A 20,835-nucleotide genomic window follows, 5' to 3' on the forward strand; every position below is an offset into this window, starting at 1 on the left:
AGCCTCGCCGAGTGCTCATCCTTCTGTGATGCGGTGAGACGCACCCGCAAACAGCCTCGCCGAGTGCTCATCCCGCGCTCGGTCTTCTTGATCTAGTTTTGGAAAAACATCTTACTGGAGGAGGCAGGGGCCCCCAGACCAGTGAGAGACAAGTCCAGTGCCCTGGGAAGAATGTTTCACTTCTCATGTGGACTTCCTTTTAATTTCTGCAGTGTGGCCCCAGGAAACAGTGCATTGGAACCTTTGTACAGGCGGAGTGGGTTGAGAGAAGGTGTGTTCGGTTCATTCTCTCACTGGAGGAGGGACAAGGAGGTCCTGCGGCTCATGGCCATGATCCTGTATCTGGTCACCAATTCTACTAGGCAGCCATACCCATACTGGAGTTGACTCTATCCATGTCTGCTGGGGCAGGTGCTGGACCTCGGCTCTGCACCTTCCTGTGACTCTATTCGTGTCTGCAGGGGTGGCTGCTGGATCTCAGCTCTGCTCTGGAGTTTGAGGGTCTTTGTACCGCTTGCTCTAACCACGGGGCTTTACGCACAGCCACGTGTCGTTCCTGCTTTGGCTGGTGGGTTTTGTGCATGCTACGGAAGGAAGGGTTTTGTGAACCTTCTCGACACTGGCTGCCATCATGTGGGTTACGCGCGAGGCTCAGGTTATAGGAGGCTTCAATGTATTTTTGAACATTGACATCTCTTCCCTTTTCTCGTCACCCACGATGTCTTCTACCATAAGGTCCTATTTCTTTCTGCCCTCATTGTTGGTGGTGCTAATTCCCTAGTAGGACGGATACAGAAGGAAGAAGACATCTCAGGCTTGTCTTTAGGGGCCTCACAGTCTATTTTAGCTGACAAAACTAACGCTGATGGATCGCATGGCAATGACTTCTTGCTTAGATGTGTGATGTGACAGATGGTAACCATGAGCAGCAAAGCCCTCGCGCTGCGGCCTGGAGAGACCGGGACCTTCTCAGCTGGCCATGGGAGAGAAGCTGTATTATTCACAGCAGTGCAGGCCATGGGACTCCAGGGCCTGCAGGATGGATAGACCATGCTTTAGGCCACTGGAAGCCAGTGTGGACACAATGGGCATTCTTGGAGAGCAGGAGGGAGAGAAGGGCGTCGCTCACAGTGAGAAAGCGGGTGGGAGACTGGCACACAGTGTCACATACAGCTCTTTAGAGCTGGAGAAAACAGAACTCCCTGGCAATCTGGCCATAGCCTGGCACAATTACATGTTTGTAAACCTCATTTCCACAAGAACCAGGAAGATAAGTCACATTGACATGGTCTTAAATCACAGTTTCTCCGAGACCCTGAAAGGATTGTGGGCACTGGTTTTATCCTGCAGTGAGGTGAAACAAAGTGGCGACAGAAGCCTCCCTGGCTGTCCTCAGTGGCATGGTGCATTTTGCAGCTGGGAAGCCCCGTGGGGCATGGCTGAGGGCTCACGTCCAGGCCCTAACGATGACAGTGGGTGCTGCACACCACAGGTGGAGTGGTGAGGGCGGGAGGGTGATGTCCAGGCCCTGAGGCCTGCACACCACAGGTGGAGCGGTGAGGGCAGGAGGAAGACGTCCAGGGTCGCGGGGCCGACTGGTGGGCTCCTTCGAGGAGCCAGCGTGGAAGTGGGTACAGATACCTCAGGGCGGCAGTGCCACCACCTGGCCAGCTGCAGCCTCGCAGCGTCCACGTCGGAAGTCCCGGGATCCAGCCCTCCACCCGAGGGGCTGGTGGTCCAGCCCACACCTGCCAGCATCTGGTGACAGGGCAGACAAAGACCATGCCCCGGGGTGGCTCCGGGGAGTGCCCAGGGAAAGTTGGGGGATGGTGGGTGCCTGGCGGGCCAGTCCTGTGGAGGAGAGCCCATGGCTGGTCTGCAGATGTGCCAGGAGCTGAGGGAGAAAGGAGACATCTCTCTGGAAGGTCTATAGGACAGTGTCCCGGGATGTCCTTCGGAACAGCTAACAGGGCCCCCTGAGACACGATGTGGTCCACACCACCCAATCTCATGCCAACAGCCCTTGGAGAAGCTGGGTGCAGCGATGACGTGGTTCTCAAGGGGTGACGTCTGTGTGGAGACAGCTAGTTACAGCACTGGTTGCATTTTCCAAACGCCCTCGGGTCAGGCCCTAAACAGGTGGCTCCTTCTTCTAATTGCTAGAACGTCAAGACTTGCAGGTTGTCATTCTACCAGTGGGGCACATGGCAGCACCAACTAGAGAATGAAACACTCATGCCCCTGCCCTCGCCACTGCAGGGCAAGGACAGCTCAGCCACCATAGTTCCAGGGCTGGCTCTGCACATCCATGAGCTGCTCTCGGCCTGTGGGCCGTGGAAGTGCGATTGCTTTGTTTTCCAAGGCAGGATGTGCTGAGAGCCATTTGTGCCTCACCTGTGGGGCCTTGTTGTGTTGGGGGGTGGAAGGGCAGTGGGGCTGTCCCCTTCCTTTCGCCAGGTGGTGGATGGGAAGTGGTGACTATCCCCCTCATTGCATCGAGAGGCGGATGGGCAGTGGTGACCGTCCCCCTCATTGTGTTGGGGGGTGGATGGGCAGAGGTGGCCGTCCCCCTCATTGTGTTGGGGGGCGAATGGGCAGTGGTGACCGTCCCCCTTGTTGCATCAGGGGCAGACGGGCAGAGGTGGTCGTCCCCTTCACTGTGTTTTGTCCACACAGCCCCACGCTGGGCAACAAATGAAAATCACTGTTACTTTAAAGTTGACCCTGGGGGATTAGGCCATGCTTCCACAAGGCCACCAGACTCCTGAAAAAATGGGCCACCTTCCTGATCTACCCATTGTCTTGTTTCTGCAGAGTCAAAAAGTGTCTTACCCCTGGACGGGCCGGCAGGTGGGTGGGTCTGTCGTGGCTGCACTGCCTCCCTCTCTGCCGCTCCAGTGCACCCCCTTCCTCCTGCTGCAGGGGCACCTCCCCTCTCCTCCTTTCTGTCCGCCACCAACCCTGCCCTCCTCTGCAAAAGAAGCCGGCATTTTCCATGTGTTCAGCTACTGAGAAAAAAGGCTCTATTAATATAAATTGTTAATTAGGATTGTTATCATTATTTCGTGTTCCATGCAGATTAGTCATTTGAACCTTGTTCTTCTTCACAGAGAGGGAAACCAAAGAGAACAACATGGTTTCTCTCATAAATTATCGAAGGCCTTAGTAGGTGTTACTACCACCGGAGATGCAGATAGAGCATTTGGCGTGGAAAAAATAATAAGATACCAGTCAGTGTTGACGAGGTGCTGGGGGAGCCAGCATTCATCCGAATGTCTCTGTGCAAGGCAGTGAACTGCTGTCCTACCACACTCTGTCCTTACAGCTCCTGACCTGGGGGTGGGCCATGGACAGCTGCGTCCCGGGGCGGCCAGTTCATACAGCATGGACCCCATCACGCCTCATGACACGACGGCTCTCTCTGAATTTGTGAGCAGTACGTTGCTTCATCTTTGATGTGCGAAGGTCTTTTTCCTCCCATTTAAGCTACTTTTAAAAACAGCACTATTGCGGTACAGTCACGTTCAATAAGCCACACATATTTAACGTGTGTCATTTGGTCATAAGTGTTGACACAGTGTCTAACTGTAAAGCCATCCCACCGGGAAGAGGGTGATATCTCCTTCGCTCTAAACCTTCACCCTGTTCCTTCCTGACCCTCCTTCCACTCTTGTCCCCAGAAAACCCCCGTTCTAACCGTGCCTCTGTCCGTGTCTCTCATCTGCGAATGGAAGTGGAAAGTCGGTGCTTTTCTGTGGGCCTGGATTCTTTCACTCAGCACAGTGACTTTGTGGCCCCTCACGCGGCAGCACGCGGCAATGGCTTGTTCCTTTCATTGCAGGACAGAGCTCCACTGAGCGCATGTGCTGGGCTATCATTCATTAGTTCGTGGATGTTAGGTTGTTTCTGGATTTTCTGTTACAAATAAAGCTAAAATGAACATCTGCGCCCAGTGTCTGTATGGACACGTGCTTGCAGTTCTGTTGGGTAAATATCTAGGCACTGAGAAGTTGGATCATACGACAGCTCACATGTTTAACTTCTTAAGAGATTGCAAGCTGGATGCGGTGGCTCACACCTGTAATCCCAGAACTCTGGGAGGCCAAGGCAGGTGGACCGCTTGAGCTCAGGAGTTGGAGACCATTCTGGGCAACATGGTGAAACCTCATCTCTTAAAATAAAATAAGATAAAATAAAATAAAATAAAATAAAATAAGCCAGGTGTGGTGGTGCATGCCTGTGATCCCAGCTGCTTGGGAAGCTGAGGTGGGAGGATTGCTTGAGTCTGGGAGGTGGAAGTCGCAATCAGCTGAAATTGTGCCGCTGCACTCCAGTCTGACAAGAGGGACAGACAATACCTCATTTTTTATTTTACTTTCTAATTAGTGACATATGAAAGTTCTGGTTCTTCTATAACCTTGTCAACACTGGGTAGGATCTGTCTTAGTATAGACCATTTCAAAGGTGTGCAGCTATATCTTGGATGGTGTTAATTTGCAATTTAAGAATAACCAGTCATGTGAGTGCTTTGCCATCTGTATGTCTTTTTGGGCAAAGTGTTGACATATTTTGCCTGTTTTTTCTAAACCTAGTCTGCTTGCTTTTGTGATATTGAGTTTTGAAAACTCTTTAATCATTCTGTATACAAGTTCTGTCACCTTTGAAACCTCCACTTCAAGGTGCCCTGAGGTGCTGCTGCAGGCCGGACGCTGGGATTGAAGGGGGACTAGCGAGCGACTTCTTCAACCTTCTGGCGGGTGGTTTGGCGCCTGGAAGCTGTGTGATCAGGCGGTGACCGCCTTCTGTTACACATTTCAGACACGCATGGCCCCAGCTGGACCACATGCTACGGAACACGCTGCGAGGACAGAGGCTGCCCCGGAGGCTCCCAGGGACGGTGCAGAAGGAGGCCGGGCGGGCGCTGGGTAGGACCCTCAGACAGTGCTCACATGGAAGCCTGGGTTGGCATGGCTGGGTACTGGTGCTCACAGGCCACGCATGTCAGTGGGGTCTGGCCGCCTGTCCCCTGATGCCTGGCTGCCCCCTGCCTGTGGGAGTGAGGGAGGAGGGAGGCAGACGTCCTCGTGGCTCCAGTCTCCTGTGCCAGCTGTGTCCGGGGCAGAGGTGTCTCCTGTTGGCCTTGTCCCCGGGGCCACCAAGTGCAGTATGGAGTGACATGGACACCTGTCACGGGCTCCTGGCTACCTTCACTTCATCCTGTGAGTTTTCTAATGGATCGTTTAAAACACCTTGGGAGAGTCATCAAACACCACCACCGGCATTTCAGGAAGTTGAATTGCAGGTGCCACTTGTAGCAGAGTGTGAAAGCCGGGAGAGACGGTCATCCTCCATGAGCCCAGGAGAGGCGGTCATCCCCGGGATGAGCCCAGGAGAGACGGTCATCCTCGGGACGAGCCCCGGAGAGACGGTCATCCTCAATGAGCCCAGGAGAGTCGGTCACCCTCGGGATGAGCCCAGGAGAGACGGTCACCCCCGGGATGAGCCCAGGAGAGACGGTCACCCTCGATGAGCCCAGGAGAGACAGTCACCCTAGGGATGAGCCCAGAACGTCTTCCGAAGAAGGCAGGTGCTGCCCAGTGCCCCGGCCTTCCTGTAGAGCCCCTTACTTCTCTCTGCAATGTGACCAGAGACAGTGCCACCTTCCCCCCCAGCCTCAGGTCTCACTGTGGCCACTGAAGTGCTTTGTGCTGGTGTTTCAAAGAGAAAGGCACAGATGGTTTGAGCTTAATGGGCACAGTCACAGGAACCAACGCTGAGGCACAAACTACTTTAAAATTTGGCAAATTTGATATTTTCTTATATTCCTGGGGAATTCTCTTGACCTCTTACGTTACTTAGGTTTTTCTTCTCCTTCTCCTTCTTCTTTTTGAGATGGAGTCTTGCTCTTGTTGCCCAGGCTGGAGTGCAGTGGTGCGAGCTCAGCTCACTGCAACCTTCAAGCGATTCTCCTGCCTCAGCCTCCCAAGTAGCTGGGCATACAGGCACCCGCCACCACACCCGGCTAAGTTTTTTTTGTATTTTTAGTACAGACGGGGTTTCACCGTGTTAGCCAGGATGGTCTTGATCTCCTGACCTTGTGATCCACCCATCTCAGCCTCCCAAAGTGCTGGGATTACAGGCATGAGCCACCACGCCCAACCGCAGGCAGGTACATTTTATGGCATCAGTGAGTGAGTAAACAGCATGCCGCCCTGGGCTCGTTTGTGCAGAGCTGCTCAGAACGCTCTTCTAGGATGTCCTCATGGCAGGTGCCCCATCCCCCACGGCGGCACCCGGAACACACCTGCCCTGCTCTCCACAGTTTGCCTGGGACTGGGGGGTTTCCTGGGGCTGGAACTTTCAGTGTCCAACCTGGGAAAGTCTCCGACATGCTTGGCCAAAGTGGCCACCGCCTTCCTTGGTACCTTTGTGAAATTTCCGACCTTGCCCAAGGCCGACTCTGCTGTTTCCTCTTCCCTGGCCTGCCTGTCCTCATCTCCTCACGCTCCTGATCTAACAGGGTGCATATCTCCTGCGTGTCAGCCTGTTTTCCTTCACCAGCACACGAGCTCCCAGCAAGCAGGGACTTTTTCTGCTGTGCTCAGAGCCTTCTCCTCGGCTGCTGGTCTTGTGCTGGACACTTTATTGGAGTTCAATCAGTATTCCTCAAGCGGACAAAAGTTGGTATTACGATTCCCTCTCCCCAGGGTGCATTCAGGCCACCCCAAACCAGGCAGGGGCTGCTCAGAAACAACTGGTCATCCTCTAATATGAAGGATGCACAGTCCGGGATCTGCTGTTCTTGCAGAATTTCTCTGATGTTCAAGCCTCCATCATGGTGTGTCCCAGGGGGAAGGCAAAGCTCCCGGAGGACCTGTGCCCAGCCCCGGAGCTGCCTTCCTGGGTTCAGATGCCTCCGGTTCAAACAGTCCCCGTGGACGCCTGTGGAGTTAATTAAGTGTCTTGAGGGTGGAAAGTGTTCTCAGAGCCTCCCTCGATGGGAATTTCTAAGGAAAGAGGTTTTCAGAGACTTATTTTTAGCAGAAGCAGCTAAAACATGGTATCGTATTACTCCCTACTCACCTACGAATTAGAACTTGAGGAATTCTCTTTATAAAAGTTCCCTGGACTCGACAGTAGGATTCTAATTGGACATTTTACCTGTTGTTCATTGGTTTGTTCAGGGTGAGTTGGAATATGTAATACTAAGTAAATGAATAAAGATCTGCATAGCTCAGATCTGTCACCTTCCAACTGCCTGTTTCCAATGCACTGAAAAGAAGCTTCCGAGTACCATTGCCTCAACCTCCAGTGGCCCCAGCTCCCCACCTGCAGCAAACACCTGCACACAGGTGTCCCCCCCCCCGGCTCTGGCCCTGCAGTCCCGTCCTCAGGGCTGTGCACACAGGTGTCCCCACACACCCTCTGGCCCTGCAGTCCCGTCCTCAGGGTTGTACATTCTGAAGGGTGAGTGGGAGGGGGCGTGTCCTGGGACCTCCATCTGCAGGACTGTGATGAGCTTCAGGAAGGGCAGCCATATGAAAGCCTCCCTCTATGGAAAAGGAGCACCCAGGAGACATCAGCTATGTTTAGAAGCAGGAGAAAGATGAAAAACCAAAGTGTTAGAACAGGCAGATGCAAGAATCCTGCTTTCTCCCCTTCCTGGGTTGATGATGACGGGGACTGTGGCGCTTAGATGAAAGGTCTCCCTGGAGGTTGGGTTGTCTTCACTGTGAGCCGGGGTCCCGGAGTGTGTGGAGCGATCTGATCATGGTGGGCACTGATCTGAGGAGAACAGACCACCCGGCCGAGAAGAGCCTCTCCAGGTGAGTCCTCCAGGCCTGCGGGGAGGTGAGTGAAAGCCTTACGGAGCTGGTGGACACGCCTTCTTTTCTACAGGGTGGTCATCTCACTTTGCATGGCTGCAAACACCCATCTTTCCCTATGGGCAAGCAAACAGCCTCGGGAGCGGGGTCTAGCTTGGCTGCCCAGGGCATTGGCAGAAGGCAGGTGACCCCGAGTGTTTGAGAAAACAGCCACAATTCATCTTAACACCAGCAATGCCACGTCTCCTAATGTGCTTCAGCAACCAACAATAGGAAGTTGTAAGTCCTCCGTGAACTGGCCAGCTCCTAAGTATCAGCTGTAAAAGTGACTTCCTGTCTATTGTGTGGGTCACAAAAGGAAGGAGAGGAAATTAGTGATTGTGACAGCCAGTCGTTCCCATTCAAATGAAGAAAGGGGGTTGCCACACAGACACATACCACTTTCAAGCTTTCATGAACAGCCGTGTGGAGCAGATAGCGTTATAAATTCTCATGCTTTGGGCTATTTTGGTGGTACTTTTATGAAAGAACAAAAGTGTAGCATCTTCTTTGGTGCACATGTATTTCCTTTAAATAAGAGCCCGGCAAGACCGCAGTGAGACTCCGGTTCTCAAGCCCCAGCCACAGCATCAGCATCACGTGGACCCAGGCTCTGGAAATGAGAAAACAACCGTGTCAGCTGATGCGGCTGCAACACTTCTGATTTTCAAGGCTAAAAAAGTCACTTTTCTAGAAATGCTTATGAAAGAAAATTCTGTTTCCAATAACCACCACCACACACCCCTAACGTGCACTTTGAAACTCCGTTGTTCAGAATATACTGACTGCTGTTAGGTATATTGGCATATACAGCAAATGCAAAATGATACCACTCTGTGTACTCCCCGGTGCATGGGCACCTCTAAAGATCTTGTCTGTTCTGCTTCTTTTGGGCACTCTTGGTGGAGAAGTGGGTAGAGGGAATCCAGTGTGGAACCTGAAAGCACAGGCTTCGAACTCAGGCAAAACTTGGATTTGAATCTTGTCTTTCATACAAATTATCTGTGTGACCTTGGGCAACAGACTTAACTCTCTAATCCTCATGTTTCTCCTCTGCTGAGAGAAAACACTCACTTCGGAGAGTTGCTGTGAAAGCTCTCACAGATGATGTAGAGCCTGTGTTACCAAATATCAGCCATGATTGTTATTTGATTAATACTATCCACTGTCCTCATTATATAAGGATGCACTATGCTGATAAAAAGCACAGAAATTGAACAGTTGGGCTCTGCTCCTGGGCCTGGGTGTGAGGAGGCCATCAGAGCTGAGAATGGGTGTCCATCTCTCCTGGGTACTCTGGCAGCACACAGACCTGGGGTGCCGACCCCTGCGGCCCTGCAGTGTGGAGCGTGACTGTGAGGGGCTCCCAACGCCATCTCTGCCTTGGCAAAGGTCATGGATGCCCACTGCCTCCCTCCCAGTTGCAGGTGAGGCTCCAGCAGCAGCCAGTGTGAGGGCAGTGGCATGAATAGAGCAGATGAGTCTCACAGAGCACCCTTGAGGGCAGCTCCCAGAAGACCACATGTGTGTGGGCACACACGGCAGCCGCCCTTGCAGACCTAATGCACGCCAAGCCCTCTGAGCCCTGGCCCAGCCCAGATGGCCCGGTTTAGGGCTGGCCCTGCCTCCGCAGACGTGTGTTGGGTGCAGCTGGCCAGCTTCCCTGGGCGGTGTCAGAGCCCCATCTCCCATCCGCATCTCTGCAGCTCCTGCCCAGCTTCCTCCCCCGGCTCTGAGGAAACTGGACCCTCACACCTCCGTGGGCACTGCGCCTCCTTCTCGATGCTTCTTTGAACCTTTGCTGTGGACTGAGAGGGATTCTTTTGTGCAGGCTGTGAATTTCTAGAACAAGCTCATGCAAATTTCCCACATTCTGCCTTTTACCAATCAGCTCACCCCTTCTCTAATTTCAGGCTAAACCCCAGGATCATGCAGAAGGAGACAAAAGGCGGTAACTGAGGGGGCACGTCACCCACAGAGGCGGCACTTCAGCCTCTGGGGCTTCAGAGACGAGGCGGTTCTTGAACGCAGGCGATTTAGGAATCTGTTTTCATCCACCCGATAAAATGTACTAATCCCAAGAGAAAAACCTCATCCAACCTGGCTTTGATCTGCTAGGGAGAACTTCCGGGATATTCTTTATCACCTGGGTGATATGAGGAACAGTGGGACATGGTGCCAAAGAGCAGTCACATGGACGTCAGCATGGAGCACAGCGCCAGGCCTCTTTCTGTGGGCAGCAGGGCTCCTTCTACACCCCTCCAGGCACCACTGGGATTTCCAAAACGGGGGTCTTCACCGCTGTAGGCTTCAGGGCTGTGGTGTTCATGGCTGTGGGCTTTGGGATTGTGGTGATCACGGCTGTGGTGATCACGGCTGTGGTGATCACGACTGTGGTGATCACGGCTGTGGAGATCGTGGCTGTGGTGTTTGTGGCTGTGGTGATCGTGGCTGTGATGACCATGGCTGTGGTGATCATGGCTGTGGTGATTATGGCTGTGGTGATCACGGCTGTGGTGTTCGTGGCTGTGGTGATCATGGCTGTGGTATTCTGGGCTGTGGATCTTTATGGCTGTGTTCCTGGCTTTGGTCTTCAGGGCTATGTTTCTCATGACTGAGATGGTCAGGAGGTCACATTTCTGGCTCTTCCTCCTTCTGCCCTGACCTTGCCCTGCCATGCGTACTTCTTCCACTGTCTTCCTAGCCACCGATGTGTGAGTAATTAGATGGGCAGGAGATGAAATCCTGGAAGACAGAATGTCCTGATCCTCAAATAAGCACCATACACTGGACCCCTCAAACAGCACAGTAAAGATGACGCCCGATTCTGAATCAGAAGACTCAAGATCCGTGCTTCTTAGATGCAAATAAGGTGGCGTAATGTGACGGCTGAGAGCTCCTGATGTGAAGTGTAAGATCCTGGACTCAAATCTTGACTGTGCTGCTGCAAGTTATGTGGCCTTGGGCAAGTTAATGCACCTCTCTCTGTGTTTTGTCTTATCTCCACAGGTTTGAAAAGAACAATGACCTCCAGGGTTGTGAGGATTAAGCGAGATCATGGAAGGGCTCAGTCCTGTTGGGGGGTGAATATTCTATATTTGTTAATTATTACCGTTCATTTTGATTGTGATGTATTCCTAGTGGTTTCGCAGAGTCACAGCCCCCCAGGCTTCTGGCTTCTCTGCCTCTACCTGTGGGGCTCAAGCCTGGCTCATGTGCTGGGCAGGGGGAGACTCGATGCTAACTCCTCCATTATCTTATTCTTCATTCTGTTAATTCAGGGTTCCTAAAGCCGCCAAACAAACAAAGGAACAACAAACAAAAGATTAAGCAAACAAAAAGTTCCCTTCTCCAGCACAAAAAAAGAAAGAAGGAAAGAAATAATGAAAGGGAGAGAAAGAAAGAAAGAATGAAGGAAGGAAAGAAAGAGAGAGAGAGAAAGAAAGAAAGAAAGAAAGAAAGAAAGAAAGAAAGAAAGAAAGAAAAAGAAAGAAAGAAAGAAAGAAAGAAAGAAAGAAAGAAAGAAAGAAAGAAAAGAAAGAAGGAAAGAAAGAAAGAAAGAAAACTGCTGGGGGTCAGGTCAGTCCCATAAGTATGAGTTCGGAGTAATCAGTATGGGAATCCAGGCCTCTTTGTCCCTCCCTCTGCCTCCTGCTCCTGTAGGGAACACAGATGGAGCAGGGCAGGGCTGGACCAGGAGCCTCTGCCCAGGCATGGAGGGGGCACATCTCACCCTGGGCTGTGGCCCGTGCAGGAACCAGGGCTCAGGATTGGGGTCTTTACCTGCAGAGTTACTGAAACTGAAACTGGCATGGTGGCCACTGAAACTGGGGTCTGCAGTTCAGGCCAGGGGCCTGTGGAGCACTGGGTGGTGAGTGTGTAGTTTTGGTTGTGAGTCACCGAAAGTCAACATCCGGCATCTCTGTGACAGTGCAGGCATGTGGTGAGCAAGAAGGGCAGCAACCCTGATGTCCCCTCTTCTTCACGGACCCACACTGGCTGAGGGTCTGGGGACATGGCACAAACGAAGTCCTTTCACTGCCAAGAAGCCTGAACAATGGGTTCCTGCCTCTCATGGACCTGGAGCTGGGGGAGGAAGTGGAAAGGCACTGGCTTGGATGGAGAAAAGCCCCTAAGAAGGAGTCCCCAGTGGAGGTGTCAGGACAGGCGTGCAGATGTGGAAAGAGTGTGGTGGCCAGGGGCCGGAGTCCGCAGCTCAGCTCTCCTGAGGCTGCCCTGTGATGCCTTCTGGGTGAGGCCTTTGTAGTTGTCCGTCGCAGGACCTGAAGGGTTCCATGAAGGATTTGGGGCTGGATCCAATTCCCAAGGCCAGGAGGGCAAACAGGGGATGCAGGAGCAGGTGGGGCTGGGGTCTGGGGCTGGCGACTGATGGGGGTCCTGCTGGATGGTGGCGGGTGTTGGGGTGGGCCTGGCTTAGAAGGAAAGGGTTTAGTGCCATGCAAAGACCATCCAGGTCCTAAACACAGGGAGCAGAGATGGCGTTAATGAGTTTACACCCTCTATGTGAAGGAAGATGTCCAGGAGAGCCCAGAGTAGAAGTAAAATGTGGGGAAACCCATGGCCCTGCTGAACCTCATCTTACACGTTTCCTCAACTGTGGAGCTTCTCTCCACTCATCTGTCCATCCATCCGTCTGTCCGTCCATCCACGCGTCCATCTGTCCATCCGTCCATTCGTATCCCCAAGGAACACAGAGCCCCTGCTCTGAGCCGGTGCCGCTCTGTAAACTGAGATGTTTGCTGACCCCCGCCTTGAGTACACACTGCATCATCTTTGTCGTTTCCAACTGTCTCCCTATACAGTTAGTTTCAAGCCACGGTCAGGGCCATGGAAAACTCTTCCAACAGTTAGTTTCGTGCCATGGTCAGGGCGTGGAAAAGTCCATGTTCTGGTGTTTTCACAGGTGCAGGTGCTTTGGCCTTCAGTCATGGATTCCACCAATGGCACAGGTGCCCTTTGCTTAGACGGACAGGGACGCCGGACACGTGCCCCTCAGAAGGACACAGAGCAACCTTGATCTCACCGTGGCCCCGGACGTCCAGGCTGCACAGCCCTGCTGACCTTAGCACCTCCTGACGGGGGATCCAGCCCACGCGCCCCAGGAGAGAAGCAAGAGGAAGGAGGCTCCTGAGCCTAAGCTGCCACTGTGATGTTAATACTATGCCACTGACATGCCAGAGAAGCCAAAAACCCACACAATGAACTAAGAGTGGTTTGATATTTTCCATTTTAAATTTCTTCTTAAAAAGTTTCAGAAGTGAATGTAAAGTCTCATCATTGAAAAATATTATGAAAATATGGAGAACGTGATGTGTTTTATTTTTATTTATCCGTTTGCTACCATAGCAATCCTGCTTTCCCTCCATCTTCACATGTGTTTACGTACATGGGTAAACACACGTATGACAAAATGCCGAATTTTCACATTTAACTGGTTAATTTTCATTCTGACCAGCGAGGGGTCAGAAGCACATCCTCCCTGGAGGAACTCCCTCGGTTTCTCAGCACCTCTGAGCAGGCTTGGGGTGACGCTGAGGCGGAGAGCCTTCTAGAGCTTTCTAGGCAAGTGCGGAGCATATCACAGTGCTCACCGTGGGTGCCCATCAGCCACATGGTGCCCAGGCCAGCCTGGCAGGCTGAGTGTTGGGTACAGTGTGGACATGTGGTCTCGCCACCCACCCCTGACGCGCTGAGGTCTGGGCCTGCGTTCCCACCACGGGTCTGCGATGAGGCCCGTGGGAAGGTCTGCTTAGCCCAGGTGCGTCCAAGAGTGGTCACGTGGCCTTGGTCTGAGCCCTCGAGGACACCAGCAGGAGGGCTTGGAGCCAGGCTGCCCAGCCTGGTACACAGGGGGTCCTGTGGTGCTCCATCAGGCGAGGCTTGGGGGTGCAGGATGGAAACTCTGGCATTTGGAGCGTTGGCGGTTTAAGAGTCCTGGCTCATCAGCCACGGGAAGCTGACACCTGGAATGTGCCTGATCTTCTGGGCTGATCCCTCCTCAGTTTCGACTCTGATGCTGTTTCCCGGGGGGGCAGTGCTGGCCGAGAAGACGTGGTGAACACTGAACGAGCTCGTTCTCTGGAGCAAAGTTGAGCCTTTGGCTTGGCATCTTTTAGCAAAAGATTTTATGGTCACACCTTCAAATAACTTTGTGTAACAGAATGCTGAATTTTCACATGTTATTGGATAATTTTCATTTTGGGCTATTGGTCCAAAACTCGTGACAGAAAGATATCACTTGGCAACAGCATCATTCATCAAGTAAGAGAGACTAATTATCTTATTTTGAATGTGGATTTAAATTCATTCATCCTGCAGGTCCCTAAATATTGGATTGTCGATTTGAAAAACTGACTATGCTTTTCATTTATGTTACACAGATCATATTAGATGCAACGGTCTACCAATTATGGTTGCAAATGTGGTATTTGGGACTCTACGTAACACACTGTTATTATTCATAGACATCAGGTGCTGGAAGGAGAGCAGGAAAGCTGCCCAGCGGGAGGTTCGGTGCCACCGCGTTCGTTTGGATCCTTAACTGACAGATGTGAAAACAAAGCCGCTGACGTGGATCCGACAAGCCGGGCGACTGCGCAGCTGTGACACGGAAAGGAGCGGTGGTTTCAGCTGAGGTCGACGTTGACTTCTGCTTACAACGTTTCCTTCTTGATGAAGTTTTTCCCTCTTTATGTATCATACGACTTTAAAAATATTCCTATTTGTGATCAAACTTTCTCTGTACATGTGGAAAAGGTGTTCTGTGGGTAAATTGAGTCAGTTTTCCACAACGAGAGGGAGAAAAACAGGAGGGTCCCGCCTGGTGGAGGAGCAGGCAGCCAGGGCGTGGGGGTTTGTGCCCTGTGAGCTGAGGACCGAGGTCAGGGCGGAGTGAGGCTGGCGAGGCCTGGCCCGGGACTTACACAGGGGCGTTCCTGAAACTGGAGTCTGTGCTCCCCTGGGTGCCAGTCCTGGGAAGGCAAAGGCTTGACCCTCTTAGAGGCATGGCACCCTGGTTCTGCCTGGACTTACCCAGATCTGGGAACATGATTTTGGAGCTTGTTTTTAGAAACCAGAGGGAGGATTCCTGGATTGGGCCAGAAAATCCTTGATGCTGCTGTGTGGGTTTCGCATCTAATTGGCAAGTTGTTATGGGGAAGACACCTCTTGTGTATCTGATGCTCTCCACGCAGACGGTTTAGGAAAGAGGATGGGATTGCATTTCCAAGGAAGACCTGCAGTCCACAAAGCCTGCTGGCTCCAGCTCGTTTCCCATCTCAGTGGGATGAGCCTCCATCCATGTTCTCAGCTGCACTTCTGCCCCTCCTGCCGGCTGGTTCTACTCGATTCAGACCCCGACCCAGACCCATTTTGTGATTGGGCAAAGGTACCTCGGAAGACTCAGTACTTGTTAGCCTGATCCTGAGTTCCGTGGGGCTTAGCACTAAGTGGACGCCTAACATATCATCACAGACCCGGTGGCACTCCAGGAGTGCTGGCTGCCCGTGGCTCCGAGGGTGCTGATGCGGTCTCCTGCCCTGGGGCCTGACTCCATGTGCCGAGGCCACGCGCCCCTCCCTTGGGTCCCTTTCTGACTCTGCTCCACTCCACACTCTGTCATCTTCGCACCAGGCACTTGCTGAGCACCCACAAAGACACGGCCACCCCCTCCTAGGCATTGCACACGCTGGGGAGGGCGGTGATGGGAGCGAGACTCGGCCCCCGGCCCCTGAGGATCCTGTCCTGGGGATGTCCACACTTGCGCTTCTGCACTGGCTCCTGGGGAAACCCCTGCTACCATTCCCAGCCTCCTCCACAGGGCCCCGACCTCCCGGACTCAGGGGTGGACCGTGTTCTTCGTGCCATCTTCAGGCTCACCTCTCGACAGCTCAGAGTCCTGGTTCCCAGGCCTAGGCAATGGGACCTGTGTGGATTCCAATCGTGGAGATCACCCTGTGGACCCTGCTCTATCCAGCCGAATCTCCCTGGTACTCTCTGGCCGGATTCAACGCGCTGCTGGCTGCTCCCTCAGGGGCCCGTCTCATCTGCTCACCTGTGGCCCTCAACAGTCTCCCTCTGCTCCTGGACCACTTTCTCCAGCACCTGTGCTCTCCAAGGCAGGATAATTGTGTGCCTGGTCCTAGCTCCTTTATTTTCCTCTCCTGGCCCATTTTGAGGAACAATAAACTCACACTTGAAGCTTAAATTATGACACAAAAGGTGGTATTGTAATATTTTTCATTTTAATTGCAAAATTAACATGGAATTATGAATCTAATTAATTCACACTTATTTGGATGAACAGCCCAATAGCAGAAGTTTGAAAGTTGAGAGAATATAGATTATTTTGCAAGATATATTACAAAAGAATTTTGAAATTGGAAGATTCTTACATGAAAGGATTGTTAATGTGATTGCTTTTTAAATATTACCTATATTGGCAATTAATGATGTAATATGTAATTTGGAACAACTAGTTAATTTGGTAGAATCATTTTGTCAGAATTTCTAGGAAAATAATGCTTTAAATCTTTTTAACTGATCAAAACACTTTAAAATATTTGAGAAACATCCAGCTGTGTGGAGATTGCTATCAGAAATTAGGCTCACCCAATTTTTTCTTTCCTCCATTATTCATGTGCGTGCGTGCACACGTACACACACACACACACATACCGTTGTGCTCACTATAATCTTCCAAGTACTATTAAAAACGTAAGCAGGAAGTGAATTATGTAACAGCTATTACTGTCAAACATCACACTTGTTTTGTCAGCCCTTAAAGGGCAACTATATGTCTGTGGTTATCATCCCTGTCTTCAGGCTGGAGTGAAAAATAGAAGCTTCTTGGTAGAATTTCTACTTCCTCTTACTGTAACTTCACAGGTTTTTCTAAATCTCCTTAGAATGGCGGTAAGATTTCTGCCAGACCATCCACCTTTGCAAGGTAATGTTTCTTTTCAGTCACGATTCATACAATTGATTCTATTGTCATTTAATGGAAAGAGGTGGCTCCTATAAAGTGCACTGGGGACCTGGATTCTTGATATAACAAATACACCTGCTGCTGTGTGCAAGGTGACCAGCTGGACGCGGCGGTTGCTGCCTGACAGCCCCACCATAGCTGCTTTCCACTTCCTGCTTTGCTTCGCAGGGCAATCCTAGCCCCTCTTTATCTGTCTGAATAACTCAAAGGCAGTCCCTTCCCTCCAGAGGCCTTCCTTGATCAATTGCTTTATGATGCTAGTTTGTTTATAACAATATCACATTTCAGTGAGGAGCCAGCTGGCTACTCTTCAAATTAAGAACAGATACAGTACCTGTCTCTGCAGAGAGCAAGGAAACTGACCATTTAGATCAGCATTATTGTCCCTTTTAATTTTTAAATGACTCCTGAGATCATACACTGCCTGCTAAGCCTTTGTTACTGGTTAATGAGCACCGTGCTGGTCAACAGAAAGCTTTGTTAACGTCCCACTCATAACTTATAAACAAATTCAGCTAGGAGAAAATTTTTGTTTAACACATGGATGCCAGATATTTGAAGAGTTCTTAGGGATTCCAAACTGGAAACACTTGTTGTGGTTAATGTGAATATCAAATCTGGAGTGACAATTAGCGTTGGACAATGCTCTAAAAGTGGGCTTGGCAAGTCCCCGTGACTCTCTGCCAGCGCATTTTTCATGGATGGCAGCAAATTACTCCCCTGCTCTTCCATTCATCTTCCTCAATTGCTGACCCTGATGGATTCCAGCCCTTCTGTGTCTGCAGCGTCTTTCTGATGAAAAGGTACACATTGTGCATAGGCTGTCTAACTGATATTTAAGCTGGTCTGATGTTTGTTAATCACAATTAAAAAAAGGGAACTCTATTAATTTGTGGTAAACTCTTTGACAGACAGTGATAATTTGAGAAACGTAGTTCCTCAAATTCCAGTCATATCCTACTCGTCTGCACTTCTGCCTTTGCTCAGCTGTATTCTCTGTGAGTCACCCTGCTTCAGGTAGCATCTTCGTGTCTAGTGAAATCAGGGCAGGGCATATGGTTTTTGGTAGAACTGGGCCTTTACCCAGACTCTAAGGGCCCAGTCTTTAAGCTGTTTTGGTTAAAGGCTGGGCCAGCACACAGAAAGCTAAGGTGCTACCTATACACTACGGCTTAATGAGACCTAAATGCTCATATACACCCCAGCATCTGTCTTAGCCTGCCTAGTGACAGAATTTCACTGCTGTAGGTAAAATCACTCCAGAAGACCCTATTTGAAAACACAACGATTAATTAGCAAGAGTGATACATTCACTCATTGGTTTCTATTAGTTCATTAGAGCGAAGCCACCCTTAGATAGTGAGATGTTGCAGGCTGGTGTTGCTACAGCTGTATGATGATTAAGGTAAAACATATAAGCTTACGTCCATTGTTTTCTTAAGATTAAAATGTACGTGTCATTTACAAATGGTGTTTGGCTATAGTAGGGCAGTAGAGACCCCAAATGATCATGGTTTACATAAATTAGATTTTTCTTTTTCCTCATGAGAAGTCTGGAGACAAGCAGTTCAAGGCTGATGTGGTAAGTCCACGACATCCAAGGCTCCTTTTATCTCTTGGTCCCGCCATCCTGAGTGCCTCCTTGCTTTCTCTCCCCAAAGTTGCCCTGTGGTCACAGGATGGTTGCTGACTTCTAGCCACTGTTTTCACATTCCAGGTCAGAAGAAGAAAGATGTAGAGAAAGGCAAAGGGGGCACAAAATTTAAGTTCCTTTTTGGGAAACTTCACTCTATCACTGCAAATTACGTATTTTTGAAAATTCCTAGGTGAGAGACAGGCCGGAAATAAAGGCAATAGGCTGGGCATATTGCCACTCTAAAGAAAATCAGAGAAAAAGCAGGGAACAGAAATGTTGGCCAAGGAACTAGCACTTCCTATCACAACAGAGGAGTGCAAATTAGCGGAGGGACTCTGGCAATGTGTATTCTGCGTGGGGGAACTATCACCTGGGGGAGAAGAAGCCGATGTGGTCTATTCAAGTTGGATGCGAAGAGACCAATGCCAGAGTTCGTGCTTTAGCTGGGAAAGTGCCCCTGCTGTCTGTCCACAGGAGTCTTGGAGGACTTCCCCCTCTTCACGCAGCAGGACCCAGGAGAGGTGTGCCAGCCTCAGCTCAGCTTGCTGCCGGCTGAAAACTGCAAAAGAACAAGACCAGCTTCTCATGGCATTTGAAAAGATTTGAAATTCATTCTCACCCTACGTAGACCTGAGTCACTCTGTTGTTACAATTACGGGTTTTGTTTTCCGTATAACCTTGCTTTCTAATTCTTAACATTTTGGAATAAGTCCTCTTATCGGTGACCATCCCGGCGGTTTCTAAATTCACTGGTAAAATGTATGTCCGACAAGGAGGAAAGAAGGAACAAGGCCACTGAACTGAACTGCAGGGGGCTTGGCCAACCCATTCTGTAGCTCAGATACTTTCTCTCACACACCAGCCTCACTTCAGATGGGATCAGCAAACGGTTATGTCATGCCTCAGAAGTGTGATACTGTTTGCGACTCACAGAAGCAACAAATGCTTGTTCGTGAATGCAGAGAATCTACTGCATTTCTTCATTTTAAATACAAATGATGAATCAGGATTTTCAAAAAGGCGGATACTTTCAACTGTCTACACTGGGAGCTCACCGTGTTACCCTCCTAGACCGTCTACACTGGGAGCTCACTTACTCCCCATCCCAGCTGTCTACACTGGGAGCTCACCTTAATATCCATCTCATCTGTCTACACCAGGGAACTCATCTTCTTACCCATATCAGCGTCAACACTGGGAGTTTCCTAGTTTACTTACTACTCATCTCGACTGTCTACACCAGGGAGTTCACCTTATTCCTTACCATGATTGTCTAGACTGGATAATCCACTTACTCATCATCTTGATTTTCTACACTGGGGAGTTGGCCTTACTCCCCATCTGCACTGTCCACACTAGGGGCTGGCCTCACCCTTCAGTAATGCACCTGGCACAGAGGGCGGTGCCGTAACATTGGTAGTCACTCTGAAGTGGGAACTGGCTCCCCTACAGTGCAAATGCCTCTGGAGCTCCCAGGCAGTCCCCAGGCTCCCCCATGAGTGGGTGGGTGGTGAGGGCGGAACGAGGAGTCACAGCAGCCCTTGGGGACCATCCAGTTTGGAATCTGGGAGACCCGCAGGTACTGCAGAGGTGCGGCTGGAGCCTGGGGGCTGAGGAGAGAGAGGAGACTGGACCATGTGTTTCGAGTATGCATGCAAGCTTTGGGGGCTGCTTACCCTTCCCTCTTCTGAGAACAGGGCTGGCCTCTGGTCTGGGAAAGGAGCTGGCCTGTGGTCTGGCTGGAGGCTAGGGTGCCCGTGCTAGGAAGGTTGTGCTATTTCTGTGAATGGTGTCCCTTTGCTGGGACGTGCCCATGCCTCCAGCTGTGAAACCAGAAGAGAACAGACTCGTTTGTCAAGACGTCAGATGACCTGAGCGACCCTTCCGCCTCAGGGACCAGCATCAGGGATGTCTGTCATAATCTTCAAAATGTGTGTTTGGCTTTCTCCGCTCTGAGCTAAACAAACTTTGGTTTCCCTTCCCTCTTGTCAATAGATCGTGCTTTATAGCACATCACATGATTAGAAAGAGAGAAACATTAGTGCCAGAACCCTCTGTGTGGCCTCATAAAATATTAATGGATTCAGAGAGGAAACATGGAATCAACATCCCCTTGCATGCACCGGCTTGTGCTGGGTCTGGTTTCGGCGGTGCTGAGGCCACGCGTGCTCAGAGCCTCGGCCGGGCCTGCTCCTGGGAAGAACCTGCAGGAAAGGCTGGCGTCACTGCCAGTCCAGAAAATGCTGTGTGGTGTGTGTGGTGTGTGGTATGTGGTGTGGTGTGTGGTGTGGTGGGTGGTGTGTGATGTGTGGCATGGTGTGTGGTGT

The sequence above is a fragment of the Piliocolobus tephrosceles genome, chromosome 18 (assembly GCF_002776525.5).
Source record: "Piliocolobus tephrosceles isolate RC106 chromosome 18, ASM277652v3, whole genome shotgun sequence".
NCBI classification, from domain to species: Eukaryota; Metazoa; Chordata; class Mammalia; order Primates; family Cercopithecidae; genus Piliocolobus; species Piliocolobus tephrosceles.